General features: G+C 33.4%; 1 protein-coding gene across 2 annotated transcripts in view; it reads left to right on the top strand.

The window, feature by feature from the left end:
- Window positions 1-12517: 12517 nt before the first annotated feature.
- Window positions 12518-16908, top strand: part of LOC128985470 (ATP-binding cassette sub-family G member 1-like) — a 95569-nt gene continuing 91178 nt past the window's right edge. Inside the window, exon 1 of one of the 2 annotated variants that reach the window (XM_054404976.1) lies at window positions 12518-12658. The gene's annotated coding sequence lies outside the window, so the exon portion shown is untranslated. Of the gene's footprint in view, window positions 12659-14274; window positions 14371-16908 lie in introns of those variants that run through there. The other variant, XM_054404974.1, reaches the window with a different exon arrangement.

Raw genomic sequence — 16908 nt, forward strand, 5'->3', positions numbered from 1 at the left:
TGACAGCCACATTATAGCATTTTATATATAATATGAATTGTCATTTTCTATTCAAATATGTTATCAAACACGTTAATTTTGCACAACCCAAGTACCTACCTTATATTATTTTCAAAAAATAAATATGTTCAATATAACAAGTGAATGAGATAATTGAATAGGATAATATGGAGTTTTTAGTTAACGGTATGACTAAAAGCGTTAAAACTTAATTGCAAAAGTATTATGCAGATAGATGCAAATGCAAATTATAAAGTTGGTTAAGAATTTAGTTCAGATAATCAACTCTTCAAGTAATTTAATATTTCTACAAATTTCAAATCTGCTTCCTACATAGCTTACAGATATCTTATCTATTAATAAGCTAATCTAGACCTCCCTATAAAATAAGCTAAACTGAGATATTTTTGTTACAAAGTGAAATTAATTGTACTTTGCCTTCACCACTTATCAATCACATTTATTTAACTATACATACTTTTTTATTGCCAATTTAGAGAAATTATTAACTGATCTCACTGCTAGTAAGCCTCTTTGATACATTTAACCTCAAATCTGCACACTTTTCCTTTTTTGCTCAAGTTTCGTTCCCGATAACACTAAAGGCATTGAAAACTGGTTACAAAGGCCATAACACATTAATCACTTTAACGATAGTCAAAGGTACTATCAACATAATTTCGCGTTGTCTGTCAAACCAAATAAGACAAAGCCAGATAGCAAAGCGGATGCGCTGAAGATAATTACGACCAACGATACGACCCCCCTACTAGTGATCTTAAATAATAGATTAACAACGAAAAAGGTGCAGGTGGACAACCAATTTAATCGTATCCATTGCATCAATATTTCGAATATTTGAGCTATCCCAGGTTCAAAAACTTGAATGATATATTATTAGTTTAGTTACTATATTTTATTAAATGCCTTCTTTGCATATGGCCGTTTAATCAGCTTGTGTTGTGTGGCATCTTCAGTGGGTGTCTTGTTATCAAGTAAAGTAAGAAGTAAAAGGTCTAATCCCAATCCGAATTACAAAATATACCAGGCACAAACAATAGACAGACTAACTTGAAAAGGGGAGAGGCGTGAACAGGATTTCCTGCTATTCCCATGTACCAACAATTGACAAGGCTACACAGATTTTTTCAACGATCTATAGAGCGTAATACAAGTCATAACAATCCCACATAACTATCATTGTTAGCCAAACACGTAAAACAACATCCTACTCACACAATAACTTTACCCGATCTCCTAAGATTCTGAACAACACCACAGAAAACATACTACTAAACCATAATAATAGTAGTATGTTTTCTGTGACTAAACTCACTCAAAGCCGTTAGCGAGGGTAAAATAAAATTACCTAATATACAAGCATGGATCGAACACCACCCCTCCATAAAAGACTACATCAGCTCTTCAATCTACGACATTGAAATTAACAATATTGGCAACACAACAACAAACCGGCAACAATACAAAGAACAAAGCATCGGCCCAATCATAAACCTGAAAAGACCCTACCCTAGCGTCGAATGGGGGACATCGAAACTGCCACGACGTTTTACGATCATGCTCCATACTGAAACTGCCACGGCAATTAGTGAGGATTATAAGGGTGTTTTTGAGAGGGCTAGAAACACTGAAACTGCCACTGCGGATTCCCCAGATAGACGGGGAGAAACGGGAGACTTAAAATTCCCATTTCTGTCTTAACCTTCTTTCACAATAATACGTTGATTGGAAAAATAAGTGATTGATTTGCCCTTTCGTATTTATATTTTATGAGTTATTTTTATGTTAATTTAAGTTTTGAGTGTTGCGACTGTTAGAGTATTTCCTTTATAAGTATTTATTCCGTCTCTTGAGAATATATTTACTTTAATGAATAATTATTTACCACTAAGAAACAAGTTTTATGTTCATTTACCACAATAACACTGCATTTTATATGATCTGTTCGACGCTTTTAATTACACTAGAGGTGATCAAATACTAATATAATACTGTAAAACTGTAATATTCAAAAATAGTTTTATTCACCCAAGCCGCTAGGTTGCAGAACTACAAATACTGTACCAACCTCCATGCCCTGCAGAGGGGTGGTCACGCGGAATCTCAGTGGAATGCCCTCCTATTACATATTACATACACTGTAGTGGGTTGAGTTTAGATAGAGACCTCTAGCTTTTGTCGATATTCTTTCTTCGATATATATTTCTTCGTCTAATTGCCTATTAATTTGAGGTGTCACTCGATGGGGTCACGAAAATAACCCATTTTGGGTTTAAGAACAAAATTTGAATACAACAAAAAGTTCACTTGCGTGCCATAGAGACGTGTACAGAGTTTTGTTTTCTTGGCGTAACCCATTAAAAAGTTAACTGGTGATGTCCATACTTTTGCCCAGCCCTGTATATGTGAATAAACAAAATTTATAATTGAGGTATATTACTAAATAAATATATGCAAAAACATACACCGAGTCTCATTTCATTCTAATTAAACATGAGAAAATGGGAAGCAAATACGTGTTGATTTCCCACCAGGCGTAACATCCGTGACAATTTTCTGTGATCATAGAAACGACCGAGATTATTACTTGCGATCACGGAAACGCCTAAAAATGGAGAATCGTCGTAAGAAACTTAAACGAACATCCGTGATCGTATGTTACGATCGTGGCAAAATCCGTGATAATTTCTCGCGATAAAACGCAGAAATAACTGTGATGGTAAACTACGACCGCAATGATGATGACCGGTGATGATTTCACAATTGCGGCAACATTCGTATTCATCTCCAGCGATTATTTTAACACCCGTAACTATTTTTCGCGATCGACGAAAAATTAAGTATCATCTTGCACTTGCGGCTAAGTGTGTGATGATTTATCGATATTGCGGCAATATCCGTGGTCATTTCTACAGTAGTTTCTCGCAATGGCGTTTTTCGATTACGCAAAACGTGTAAACTCTGTGTTTTCGGGCGGATTTAACGGCAAATATTTGACCATTTTTATTCCCCGGTTTCTTACTAAATTCAATTACAACTCATGGACTTTTTCCTGATAGTTAAAATTCACGTGCTGTTGTAATAACAATAGAGATCGATGGCTATTCCCGGTTTCTAGGTTGGCAGAATTAGGTGACCCTGAATTATCACTACAAGTAGCCTAGGCTAATTAAGATTTATTTTTTATCAACCGTGTCTAAAATGTATACTTATCAATTATGAAGTTTTTATCTGGTATTATTAATGTGAACCTGCACATTATTCGTCTTATGTATACAAGTATAATTGTATCTGTATATTTCTTGGCCTAGTCTTGTATTTTATTTGTATTTCGTACTAAACAAAATCTGGTCAGACTCGAACTAAATTCTGTGTATTCTAGTCATCACAAAGGATCTCATACTTCGACGCCAATTCCTAAGACAATTGGAACGCAGTGCGCGCAGTATTTCCAACTCATTGCTGAAAAGCATGTTTTCATGATATTCCCAGCTCATTTCTAAATACATTACCTCCACCGCAGCCCGCAGCAAACCTGCACACTAAGTGAATTTCAATTTGTTTGATTGGATTCTTACTAAAATTGTCCATAAACAAGACATATTTATTCCCCATTTAAATAACATTAGATTTAACAAATACCTAGGGTTTACTACTACGGCAAGGTTAAAAAGTGTTTTTTTTTTATATATTAATAGTTTAGGATGAAATCAATAAATTCACCAAATATGATCAACATATTTATCACAATAGTGTTTTTTATTTATACTTCAGGACACGGACACGTATCCTGTTGTGCTATTATTTGCATTAGATTACGTTTCTTCTTGTGCAATTTTGACGATGCCTACCTACACCTTGGTATATTTATAAACTTAAAACTTCAAATATAATGATAAAATACGTGTTTATCGAGTTCTTTAACGCCAGTAATTCACTATAACGGGTTAAGAGCATTCATATAATACATTTAGTAAGAAACATTTTACATTCAATTGCAATCTTAATCCTTTAGAACATATTATTTAATTATTCCTGACTTCATCGGTGGTTAAATGACTTTTTCTATTGATACTTGATTTAAATAAGTACAATGTTAGTATGGCCTCTTTTAAGTAGCGACATGAAAAGCATTTAATTAAGTTATGAGCAAAGTAAAGTGTTGTGTTTCAAAATCGTCACTGTGATGAGTGAGGGATATTCTCATTCCCGTTTCTCCCTGCACGTTGCCAAACCAACCTCCCCTTCCTGAGGAATCCGCCGTGGCAGTTTCAGTGTTTCTAGCATTCTCAAAAACACCCTTATAATCCTCACTAATTGGCGTGGCAGTTTCGGTATGGATTATGATCATAAAACGTCGTGGCAGTTTCGGTACAGCCGTCGAATGCCCCAAATTCCAATCCAACATCCCCAGTACATGAAATGAAACGGAGGGAGAAAGACCTCCCGCCAACATGACACCCCGCGTGTCCGTCGTCTTGTCTTCGGTCTGATCGCGATTCCAGTGACGCGTATAAATAGACAGTAGTGTTGTGTTAGTGATACTGTATAAGAAGATAGCAAATGAAAACCCAAGATGTGCATAGAGTGATTACCGAACTACTAAATTTGGCTCAAGAACGCTGGTAACAAAAAAGGTTAGGCTTACATTGCAACAATATACTGAAGGAGGAAACAACATTATTTTAATTAAGAGTTTAAACCTTATAATATCCCTTACAATGTATGATAGAATCTCAAAAGGTATGTGCAACATCTGGACCGTATAAGAAAGATTCAAACTCTAGAGTGAGCAGTTTTATATGCAACTAGCTGTACCCGCGGGCTTTGCCCCGTTTTACTTCATAAGTGAGCTCGTTCGCATGGCTCAATCACGTCCTGGTTGAAGTTTGTTCGCTACGCTCACTGACCTTTAGGTTGAAACTCGTTCGCTGCGCTCACTTGCCTTCAGGTTAGCTCGTTCGCTACGCTAACTCGTCTCCAGGTTGAAGTTCGTTCGCTACGCTCACTCACCTTTTGGTTGCAAATTAGCTGTTGTCATAAATTAAAAAAAAAATAATAGTGCTGCACCCTGTTGGTAATCCTTGTAAGTTTTTAATGCTTTTGAATATCATAGAACCAACTTTTTAGTTTAAACAGCTGACTAAATTCTTTAATCTATTATATTATTAAAGTGATACAATCAAATTTTATGTAAACGGTTAAGGTAATTTACCAAATAAAAATATAGGCATATGGCACATCAAAATGAAGCTTAGAGTGTGTAGATTTGCCGAAAAGTATTGATATGGACGAATTTCCTAAGGGCTCTGCCCCACAGGCTAATTTCCAAAGGGCTACCCCTGGCATATTTCCAAAGTTCAAATGATATAATTCAATTTAGTTCATGAAACAGCTGGTCAGTGCAATGAATTGGTGTTTGTTTATTTACTAGAAAAATGAAGATTGAGGAGGGTTATGTTTGGTTTTAAAGAAAGGTTGTATTTAAGTTTTGTTTAAGTATTGCTCAAAGTTTTTTATTTTGTAATTTATATAGTAAAATAAATGAAAAGAGGCTTGACTAAAATTGAAGAATTGTGGTAAAACATGTCATTTATGAAGCAGCAATATGAAGAAATTGATGCTGGTATGTGTCCGTATGGAGGTATGTTCTTTTGGATCTATTAACATCAAAAGTAGGGGTTTGAAAGTAGGATTACACTTTTATATCAGTTTATATTTTCAAACTAAATCATAGAATATTAGTTGCTGTATTTTAAAACACACATCAGCACCACTTGAATAGCTCTCTAGGTAACATTTTCTTCCCGTTGCAAAGCACGGGTATAGTAGCTTGTTCCCTTTTAATATGAATACTCATAAGGTTAACATGGGGAACTATAGAGCCACTGAGGCGAAGCCCGAAAGGATTTTTGAGGTAAGAATATGCCTATATGTTAATCGGGAATGTGAGCTATCATCATGCCAAATTTCAGCAAAATCCGTCCAGTGGTTAATGCGTTTACTTGTCACAAACATACATCCATACATCGATACATCCAAACTTTCTCATTTATAATATTAGTAGGATGATGAGTGGTATGAGTTGGCTGCTGTGTCATAAAGATCAGTTGAGTTTGTCCGGACAATTTAAAATCCCAATTATCAAACCCAGCTGAGTCAAGTTACGAATCATAAAAAGCTTTTGACTTCTATCATGCTCGAGCCAACCTTCTGACTACCAAACGCTAAAATATCCACTCAGCTAGGTGGCTAGATGAAGGGAATTGTTTCATCTAAGAAACAAGCTCTTTCCTTATAGCTTAGTGATTGTTTTTGATCAAAATTATAGGCAAAGCCACATTAGATGAGTTTGCAGGAACCAATCTGTCATGCAATGCCGGTATTGTTTAACTGCCATGATTTGTGCGAGAGCTGTGTTCAGACATCATCATGATGAATTTGGATAATTGCTAGCTTTGATTGACCACAGCAGATTTCCATCACGTCATTTCTGTCCTTAAACACAAGTGAGACAGACCTACAGCGGTGTTCTGCCCTCTACTCTAAAAAGGTATTGTTTTCTAAAATTATAAATTCATTTCCATTAAGTATGTATACTACGAACACTAATAATAATAATAATGATAATAGTTACCCTGTGAGAAGTTGAAATTCAAACTACAGAATTAAGGATTTTGAAGTCTAAAAACCGTTCTTGTGGCTGTGAACATTTAGGTTTTTGTACATATTATTCAAATGTTTATGAATAACATTTGAGTTATTATGTTTATTATGTTACCTTGTTTATTATGTTCCACATATACATAAATAGTATATTTTATCTCTAGGGTCTAAAGTGACTGTTTTCGAACCGAGCTCAAGTTTTACGATCGAGGCGAAGCCGAGGTAAAAAATGAGCGATGGTTGAAAAGACACTTTTTGCCCGTGTGATGAACTATATTTTTCGTCATATTGCACCATTATTTGAGCAAACTATGTTACAAAACTGAAATATTTTTCAATTAAAGATAACCTCTCTAAACTACTTGTATTCAATTTAATCTGCTCATGGAAACAATCAGCTGTTTAATAAGCGATTCAATCGTTCCGTCTATTATGATTGTGTAAGTGTGCATTATAATATCGATAATAACTACAATCAATTAAACAATCGATACATACTTTCGATACATGCAATTGTTTACAATCGAAATTTACAAGTGAGTAGAAAACCGCTGATTTTTACTCCCTAGGGGCTAAAAAAGCTTGAGAGTAAAAATGCTATTTTAGTCACGCAACACATGCTTTAGAATGGCTATTAGCGAATTTCCCATATAGGGAATAAGCTATTACCGTAGTACTCATGGTAAGACCTGGACGCGGGACCGATTTTTTTTTCGTTTCGAGGTCCCTAGAGACCAAAAACACCATCCGTTCAAATTCATATATATATATATATATTTATATATTTATATATTTTTATATATATATATATATACAGTATATATATATATATATATATGTGTGTGTGTCCGTTAGCACGATAACCCGAGCAAAAATGATCCGATTTTGATGAAATTCGGTACAAACGTGTAAACCTACGTTTATTCGAACGAGTTCGCGATCCAGCATGATCGGACCATGGGAACGGGGGTTTACGGGGGGTTTTATGGGGTAAAAATAGGTTTTTTGCATTTTTGACCCAAAAAACATAAAATTTAGCAATTTCTTTCCAAACCATTTTGTAGAGCTTAAAAAAACAAATAATTTAGTATATTGAAGCGTTATTATGCGCCTAATGGTTACGGGGAAAATTACAAAAAATTGTAAATTTAAAATTCCCATGTTATTCTTATGGAGAATAAGTAAACTGTTGTAGTTTGCTTGTTTATGAACATATTTTGATCAAATTTGAAAAATGTTTTTATTTCTTACTAACTATTAACATAAAAAAAAACAGTTTTACCTCCCTGATGCAGCAAACCTAAGTACTTGTTAAACTAATTCTATTTAAATCGGGAATAAATGTTATATTTTTAAGTAGACATTTCAGTGTAAATCAAATGGAAATTCGCTTAGTCTGCAGGTTTGCTGCGGCGGGGGTATTTTTTGATTCAGTAGGATGAAACCAAACTAACACTGTTTAAATATTTTCTTTTACCGCCTTTAAATGAAGCGACAATATTTAAACGCATATAAGCCTGCATGTTGCTTCTAGTGAATGAAGGTGCGAAATAATATTAGATTTTTAGTGACTTTATTATTCTCTTCAAGCTTTAGTGTATAGGCTATTTATTTGGGAACACAATTCTCTTTAATTTTCATTGTGTAGGGAAAAATATGTTTACCTTATTCTTTGTTTTCAATTATTTGACTCCTTTTTTCTGGCTTTGTAAATACGTATGTGTGGCATTTTTACTGTTCCTGTCATAAAATATGCATGAATATGTCAGTATGTCTATTATATACAGTATAGTCAATGGTGTCGGATATGCGGAGTTGGGAGGGATATATTTTAATACATTTTGACGTAAATAATTACTAGTATAAAATAAATCATGGTAAGTAGATTTTTACGAGTACTTACTAAAGTGAACTAGTGATGAGGATATGCCCATGCATGTATTGATATTTAGTCCAAATCAAATAAACTTAAATACATTTTCTGCACCGTTAAATGGATTTATTTATTAGTCCTTTATCACAAATCAGTTTTGAACTAAAAAGGAAAATGTTGAAAACAATCGAATGAAAAAATGAATGGCTTTCCACCGTGGTGTATAACAAAGACCCGACAGTTTTAAACATGGCAGTGTGACATTAGTAAAATAGTGCCTCTCAACCAGTGATAACTTCTTCCCATCAGCGAGTCACTTTTTAACTAAACGAAATAAAAATATACTGTTTACACAATCAAAGACGTAATGTGCAATTCAACCCTTAGAAGTGGCGTTGGGGAAGGCAGCATCAATACTGGATGGACATTTACTTAAATTAATCAAATATATGAATGCAAAAGATATACAACGAAGTCTGATGTCTTAACATAATTTAAAAAACCAAGCAATCTCCTAATCTGGACGTTTTTAAGACTCAAAATAATAGCATTTTGGAGCTCGAAAAGAACCATGTCTGCCTGGGAACTATCACCATCACCCCATATATATTTAATTATACAGTTTTTACATTATCGTTATAATACTTAAGCATTGATGTCGTTCAATAGTAAATACTTATACGATCAACCCGCAATACACCTGATGCGACCTCCTCTGAACATACTGCATTTCATTGAGGATGGGTTTGAGTATAAGAATCGAAAATATACTATTTTATAGTTCTCAGCTTTAGATTCTGGAGGAAATGTATCTAGGGAAGCGTCAATACAGTGCTTCTCCTTATTGTGTCTTTATATGTTAACGTTACCAGATAAAATAAATGGTAAGTACATCTGGGACAAAGGAAGGCACTTTTTAGGCACTTCAAGAATGGTTTGCCACAGCAAAGAATGGTTTTGGGTTAGGATTCGCTCAGTTTATGTTCAGTAGCTTTATGTATAGGTACTTTTTCGTTTACCTTTAAGTCCTACAGCGCTAGACTGTAGCAAAAAGAACAAAATCCTAATCCAGGAAAACTGAAGTAAAGTTCCACACTTCCTTTTGATAGAGTAGAGTTTAAACTCAATTTGCAACAACAAAATATCTTCTTGTGACCAAAGATTGATATCACACAAGAAGCCATCTACAAAAAACTTCAACTGAAAGCAGAATCAGGACAAATGTTTAAATCTTGTTGTCTTTTAAGGAAGAGCCAACGGACAAGTTTGTGAGAGTACAAGTGAATATATGAGAGCGGTTAGCTTAATTTTAATACCGATTCTTGTCTCTTGGTCTCCATGGTTTACAGTATATGACATTGGACTCAAAAAGGCACAACAAAAGGAATATACAAAAGAAATATGTATAGGTATAACAATATCTTATCCCCGCCTACTCACTCGTTGTTATTTCTTCAGGGAGAAGGTTTAAAGTTTTTAAAACTTATTGCTCAAAGAAGTTGAATTTTCATGGCTACTGTTTAACTTTATTACATGCTCATTGTTGTTCTCCAACGTTAATCCATCTATCTATACTATTATAAAATTAAGGTGGTGTCTGTCTGTCTGTCTGGACAGCTGTCACGACTAAAATACTAAGCCGATAAAGCCAAAATTAAGCACAAAGATGGTCCACATATCTAGGAAGGTCATAGGCATAATCGCTTCCCTGAGTTTCTCTCTTTTCTACGCTCCTTGAATGTCCAAATTTTTGTTTGAGGTGAGGTTTTCAAAATATTAATTGGTCTCCATGGAAGCATGAAAACATTCACAATGTTTACCTTTGCGTTGACATTTCAATGTAAACAAGCAGTGCTGCCAAATTGCTTGTTTCACAATTTACTTCAGAAAGCTGATCCAAAGAAATTAAATATTATATTTTACACAACTAGGCCTATGTGGCAGGTTTATTTGTTCTAAAACTATGTCATTGATTATGAAAAAAGATTCTATAACCGTTGCTGTATCAACCCAAGCTCTGCTTTCGATTTATTAAAGTGTTAAAGTTATGAAAATAATGTTATTGATATATTTTCATATAAATAGTACGATAATTACAATGAAGGTTATACTTTTGTGTATAACTTTACTATTTAGTGGCTTATTGTTTATAAATTCAAACTACTTAACAAGGGTTTGGATTAGACGGTGTAGTACACCTTCCCGTTGCGAAGCACGGGTACAGCAGCTAGTGTCTTTATAAATCAGTGTCTCCGATATACATTGTTCTGTTTTGTAACTGGGTTTCAAAGGAGGGTCTAAATAAGTGGATCTTTCTAGCCACTAGTTTTCTGTAGAGGAGATTAGTCCATGGCAGACAGTCCGAACTAATGAGACACCCTTCAAGATGTCTTCTCTCTGTGGTGTTATGTTATATAACGTTTAGATAACGTAGTCGCACTGACAACGTTACCTTTTAGAGCTATTTTGCCTATTAAAAAAATATTTTTTAACATAATCAATTCCCACTAGAAAATTATGTAATCTGTTGTAATCGGTTCACTTTAGATGAAACGTGTACAAAAACTTATTTTCGATGCTTTAAAACAACCTGGGGAGCTAAGACATTCTCATTTTGGCCGAATATGTATGCGTATAAAAATGTGTAAAATATGTTTTTTTTTTTACGGGTGGTCCATAATAACCGTTGACAATTTGTTTTGTGACAGCTCAGCTAAAGCCTCGGTCACACTAGGCTGTTTAGCAGCCGCTGGTAAATGCCAGCAGGCTGGTGTTTACTAGCCGAAATCAAAAGTCTTAACATGTTTGGTAGAGAGATGATTTTTGCGTTGAATGGTTCCTTCATTAATAGTATTTTTTGTATTATAAGTTGTTCACACTATTCTATATTTATGCTAATTCAACACCAAAATCATCTCTCTAGCCCATGAATTAGCTGAGCTGTCACAAAACAAAATGTTAGCGGTTATCATGGACCACCCTTTATACATAAAAAAATAAAATTATTAGTTTATATCTTTGGACTTCAATAGCATCACTGAGCTCTTTTACAGCTCTTTAGAGCTTTTATGCCGAACCATGAACTGAGAAGTATGAATTGATTGTTTTTTAAAATTGTTTTTTCAACCTTTTTCATTCTAATACATTTTGCTTTAGTATGTGTTTACCATCTTGGCAAATGATTATAAATCTAATTTAATAATTCTGTAAAGGCGAGTAACACATTTTAGTCTTGCTAAATCTATTTTAAAATATCAACTTTGTTAACACAAGTGTTTTGAGTACTGTAGACTATTTTTATTGTAACACCGAAACCACTGAGTTGTTATATTTATACTCTAAAAATTAAATTTATTCACACATTTGATAATTATCCGTATATGCCTAGTGAAAGAATATGGCAATACTTATTAATAATGATTCTTGTCAAAGTTGGTACATTTTAAATGTTCTTAATGCATTCATTCATAGTTTATACTATTTAAATATACCATAGACAATAGACAAGTCTTTATTGTATATAACGCTTGAACACAATAGTTACACAAGTAATTCCCAAGCTGGTACTTGGTCAATTAAATTTCATGGACGTGGATTGTAATAATATTATTACAAACATCACTAATCACATAACAACAATATAATAACTACTGCCCCTAATTAGTGGAATCATCTCAGTTTCTTTAGTGATGTTTTTAATCATGTTTATATAATATTATGATATCGTTGTAGTTTGAATATATTTTAAGACAATTTTCTAAATTGCTATTCCAAGTTACACAGATAGACTTTTGTTTTCCCGTAACAGTAGTCTGCTACATACTAATGTACATATATTTGGATGACTTCAAGTTGTTATCAATGCCTTATCAACACAACACGCTCTTGAATGATACTGAACGGTGGTGGTGATAGTGAATGATAGTCTCTTCTCAAATCATGGTTAGTTATTTGAATGCTAATTTTTTGTTGCCCGTGATGAAACAAATGCACTTTTGTTTGACGGTTCCATGAATGGATATATTGTTGGAATTTCCCCCACCTGTAACCTAAGATATCTTCGAACGTAATCTGATATGTTACAGGACCACTATTAAGGTAAGATAACCTCTGATAAGAACCCTAACAATAAATAAACATGTTAAATTGTCAGAAGTTCAAACCATCGATCCACTAATAACAGGTTTAAGTTGAACAAATTCCCAACAGGTAACGATTTTATTACTCGAAGACTTGTTAACAAAAGTTACGGCTTGTAATGTCATTTTTGTTTGTAAAAATACTTCTAAAATCCTCACTACACGATACCGGTTTGTCTCTGTGTGCGCGTGTCTGTGTGTGTGTGGATGTGTACAGAGGTACAGACCACACCTGTGTGTGTGGTGAATGTTGATGAAATTCGGTAGGTACTAATCCATGGTATCTGTAGGCATTTTTTGAATTTTTTATTTTTAACAGGGTTTTCCACATAAACTCCATAGGCCTAAAATAACAGAGAAAATCTGATTTTCTCGAAAATGGTCTGAACTATTTTGATAACAATTTAGTATGTTGCAGCCCTTTAAATTCTGAACAAAATGGTACGACTCCCATTACGGTTCAAAAGTTATTGTAAATTGTGTTATTTTCCCATGAAACCCCCATAAAATAAGAGAAAATCGTAGTTTTGAAAGAAACCGGTTTTGATTGAAATTAGTATGTGATAATCCTTATAATTCCAAACAACATAGTGCAAGCCCCAATTGCTGTACAAATTATGGTTCAAAAGTTATTGTAACTTATGCTATTTCCCCATAAAAACCCATTCATCAAAAAACGGAAAATGGATTTAAAAGAAAGTCGATTCTGATTGAAATTCTTCTGTTATGGTCCTTATAATTCTAAACAAAATGTGCATCCATTTATTCCTGTTAAAATTACTGTTCAAAAGTTAATGAAAATTTTGTGATTTTACTTATTAAATATCATAGATACTCTCATCGCTTACCCATGATAAAGGTTGTTGAAAAGCTAATGGGAGAAAGTATGTGTCGGATTGCTGATACCGTATATTTAATCATTAAGATTTTTTGTACTATATTTCATATTTATTAATCCTAAAACTGTAGAGCCGCATGCATGTATGCCTACGCGATTAGACCATTTTCCTTGATCCTACTGCTACATGTCAACAGCTTACAGCGTTTCCTCATTATGCATACATCAATTGGCTTTTTACACAAGAGGAAGTTTGCAAGTTCAATTAATTGTTTACCATCAATTATTTATATGAAGTAAAGAATGTGATGAAATTCCTTATTGACATCTTCATTTGACACTTACGCGACAAAAACACCAATTATTCAATATAACCTCAAAAGCAATTACGCTAGTTTTACTTGAACTAAAAAAATCCTAATACGATTGCAATTAATCAATCAAAACAATCAAAAATAATTGTCGATAAAAAAACTCACGTTTACGTCAATTGCTACCATTATTCTGAGTCACTAATTAAACCTTAAACAATGGACAGTTGACGAATTAAATACCAAGGACATTCCATTCAGGACATACGATTAGTTATGGTGCATGCTCTGAAAAATTATATACTTTTATACGGTAAGTGGTTCAAGACGACAGCGACACTGGGTTGACAGAGAGGTTATGTTTACTCGATTCCCGCGCTGGCTCGACAATGACCAGCTGACTCGACAATGATAGCTGTGAATCAGCTGTTAGATTAGACTGATGATACAGTTTAGTAGCTAATGTGCTCTCTATAGTGGGACATCGTTCAGTATACCTCTAGCGTTGTTACTGTGATTCTTGTGAGTAGATGGTAATTTTTTATTAGACTTAAATTAGTTTACATTATCATTATTTTAGTTAAACTTAACCATTTGGTGTCTTATAATCTGTGTAGCTTTTTGCGCGGAGGTGGTCAAGTTGTATGTTGAAAGTAGAATATGCACAATAAAAAAAGGTAATAATGTGTGAAAATTAATGTGCATAGATTTTTTTATTTGCAGTTCAAAGGCTTTTTTAATATTATTATTTTATAGATTTTTTTTATCGTTTTGTGCTTAAGTAGGAAAGAGCACAGGCTACTTTCAGTGTTTTGAATTTTTGCTACCGGCAACACATTTGAAACTCCAAAAGGCTACTACTTTAAACAATTAAAAATCAACTAAATCGGATAAACAACAACAATAGAATACGCTCACATATGTACGCTCACATCGCAAATTAACTTAATTCGTTTGACATTCCAAAATTCCTAAAACGTTTCAACACTACATACAGATAAAGTTACCGCGTTATACGTGCAAAGTACGATAGCTAACTTTGAGTTACAACATAAAAAATAAGTTTTTATTTATTTTGAAATAGTTTTTTTAAGGTGGAATTTATATTCCATCAAAGGAAAAAATAATTTAGGCCTATAGCCTATTTACTAAATCAAGTAATAAATACGATTTACATTCTGGTATAGAAATACAAATATTTTAAAGTGAACTCAAGATGTGAAGAAAAAGAAACTCGAGAACGAAGTTTGACAGATTTTACCTTAGGTATTTTAAAAGTCATTGTAAACATCATTAGTAGCAGTAATTATTAATTAAAATATTTTATAAATGCCTTGTTCATTGAGAAAGAGTCTGTATGAGTCTTTGTTTTATAGGTCTTTTTGCTCAACTATACTATGTAGACAACCATAATTTACTGCAAAAGCTAATCAAAATGGTCTGCAGTTTGATTTGGAAAAGTCAAAAACCTCCTTCGACAAACACATTTTACAATTAAACATGTAGTTTTGCTTATTTAAGTGAGGTGATCCAGATATCTTTGCTTATAAATCGTAACTAACCTTTGTAGGATAGCTTATAATAAAAATAAAAATATAAAACTAGGTTTTAAAAGGGAGTGAAGTAAAAATAGGTTAAATAAATTAAGCCCGGTGCAAGTTTGTTACCTATCTTGACGATAAGATAAAAATAACATATAATTTTGTTTATTACTTGTATTTATATTTTCAATGTTACACTTATTTCAATTTACGGACTGCGAGCAAAATTTACATTTTAAAATAAAATACTCCAATAATTTAGGTTCTTTTAAGAATTTGCTCTTTTTTTACCAATGTCAATAGAAGCAAAAGTTTGTTAGCATATTGATAATGATTTTCGAAGCCCCATAGCCTAGGTCAAGGTCACGATCTAGTTGTCAAATGTTCAGTTAGTCATTTATTCATTTGCTCCCTCCATCATTTGTTTATCTTCATCCCGTTTATTTGTCAATTAACACGTCATTTCGAAAATTTTCTTCTGAAATCAATGTATCTACGACTCATTCAGAATAAGATACCGATCAATTTTAATCATTAAAAGTTCAAATGGCAGACAATCTACTATATGGCGAACAATTTATATTGAAACTTAATGTATTGTGATAAATTATACTTATCTGTTTTTTTTTTTACTTGATAATAACTGGTTCTGTATGAAGATATAATTTATTTGTATTTTATTTATAGGGCAAAAAATTGCATACTAATTTAATACGAGCTACTGGCGGTGTGGTAGAATAAAATGTCACGAATCGAAATGTAAGCAAAGTAAATGTAAATAGAGTAAATTTGAACACTATTTTTTGTTTTATTTTCCATGGACACCAATCAATATTTACTACTTCCAAAAGCTATTTCACGAATCTTTGTTACAAAACTATATTCTCGGGGCCTTGCCTCGTTAAGGGGGGAAGGGGATTATTGTTAGGGAATAAATATACCAGTTTTTTGCCGAATCCATGAGAAAGAAATACATTTGTGTAATATTACAACCCAGTTGTTACCAGTTTTTTCTCATCCGAAACAAACATATACACACAAACCACCTCTCTAATTTGCAATGAAAAAAGTATTATTAACGAAACGCGTTAATTTATTTCATTATCCTAAGTTATCTGACACCTTTTTAAAACTACGTCATCACTTCGTAACAATATTTATTTAATTTTTTACTGGTAGAAACTAGAATTTGCAGCAATTTGAAAACACTCTAGCCTTGCTCTATAATTTTGTTTGGAAGGTCGTTGCCGAACAATGGTAACATCATTGCACACTTGTTTGTATACAACGCAGATCCACCGAGATCTGTGTTATCTGTTGGACATTGTTTCATGTGTAATATTTGGCAGTTTCAATGACTTCATAAGTCATGTTGATGATTAATTGTGATAGAAAATATGTAGTTTAATAACTAGAGCTCACCCCGTGGTCAAAAACTCGACCAAAAGTATATATTGTGTTGTTGTATTAATAGTCAAAGGTATTGTGCAAACTTCTTGATTTTTACCCCACGCTGTAA

The sequence above is a fragment of the Macrosteles quadrilineatus genome, unplaced genomic scaffold (genome assembly GCF_028750875.1).
Source record: "Macrosteles quadrilineatus isolate MER2022 unplaced genomic scaffold, UCM_ALF_1.0 Scaffold_2__2_contigs__length_208266976, whole genome shotgun sequence".
NCBI lineage: Eukaryota > Metazoa > Arthropoda > Insecta > Hemiptera > Cicadellidae > Macrosteles > Macrosteles quadrilineatus.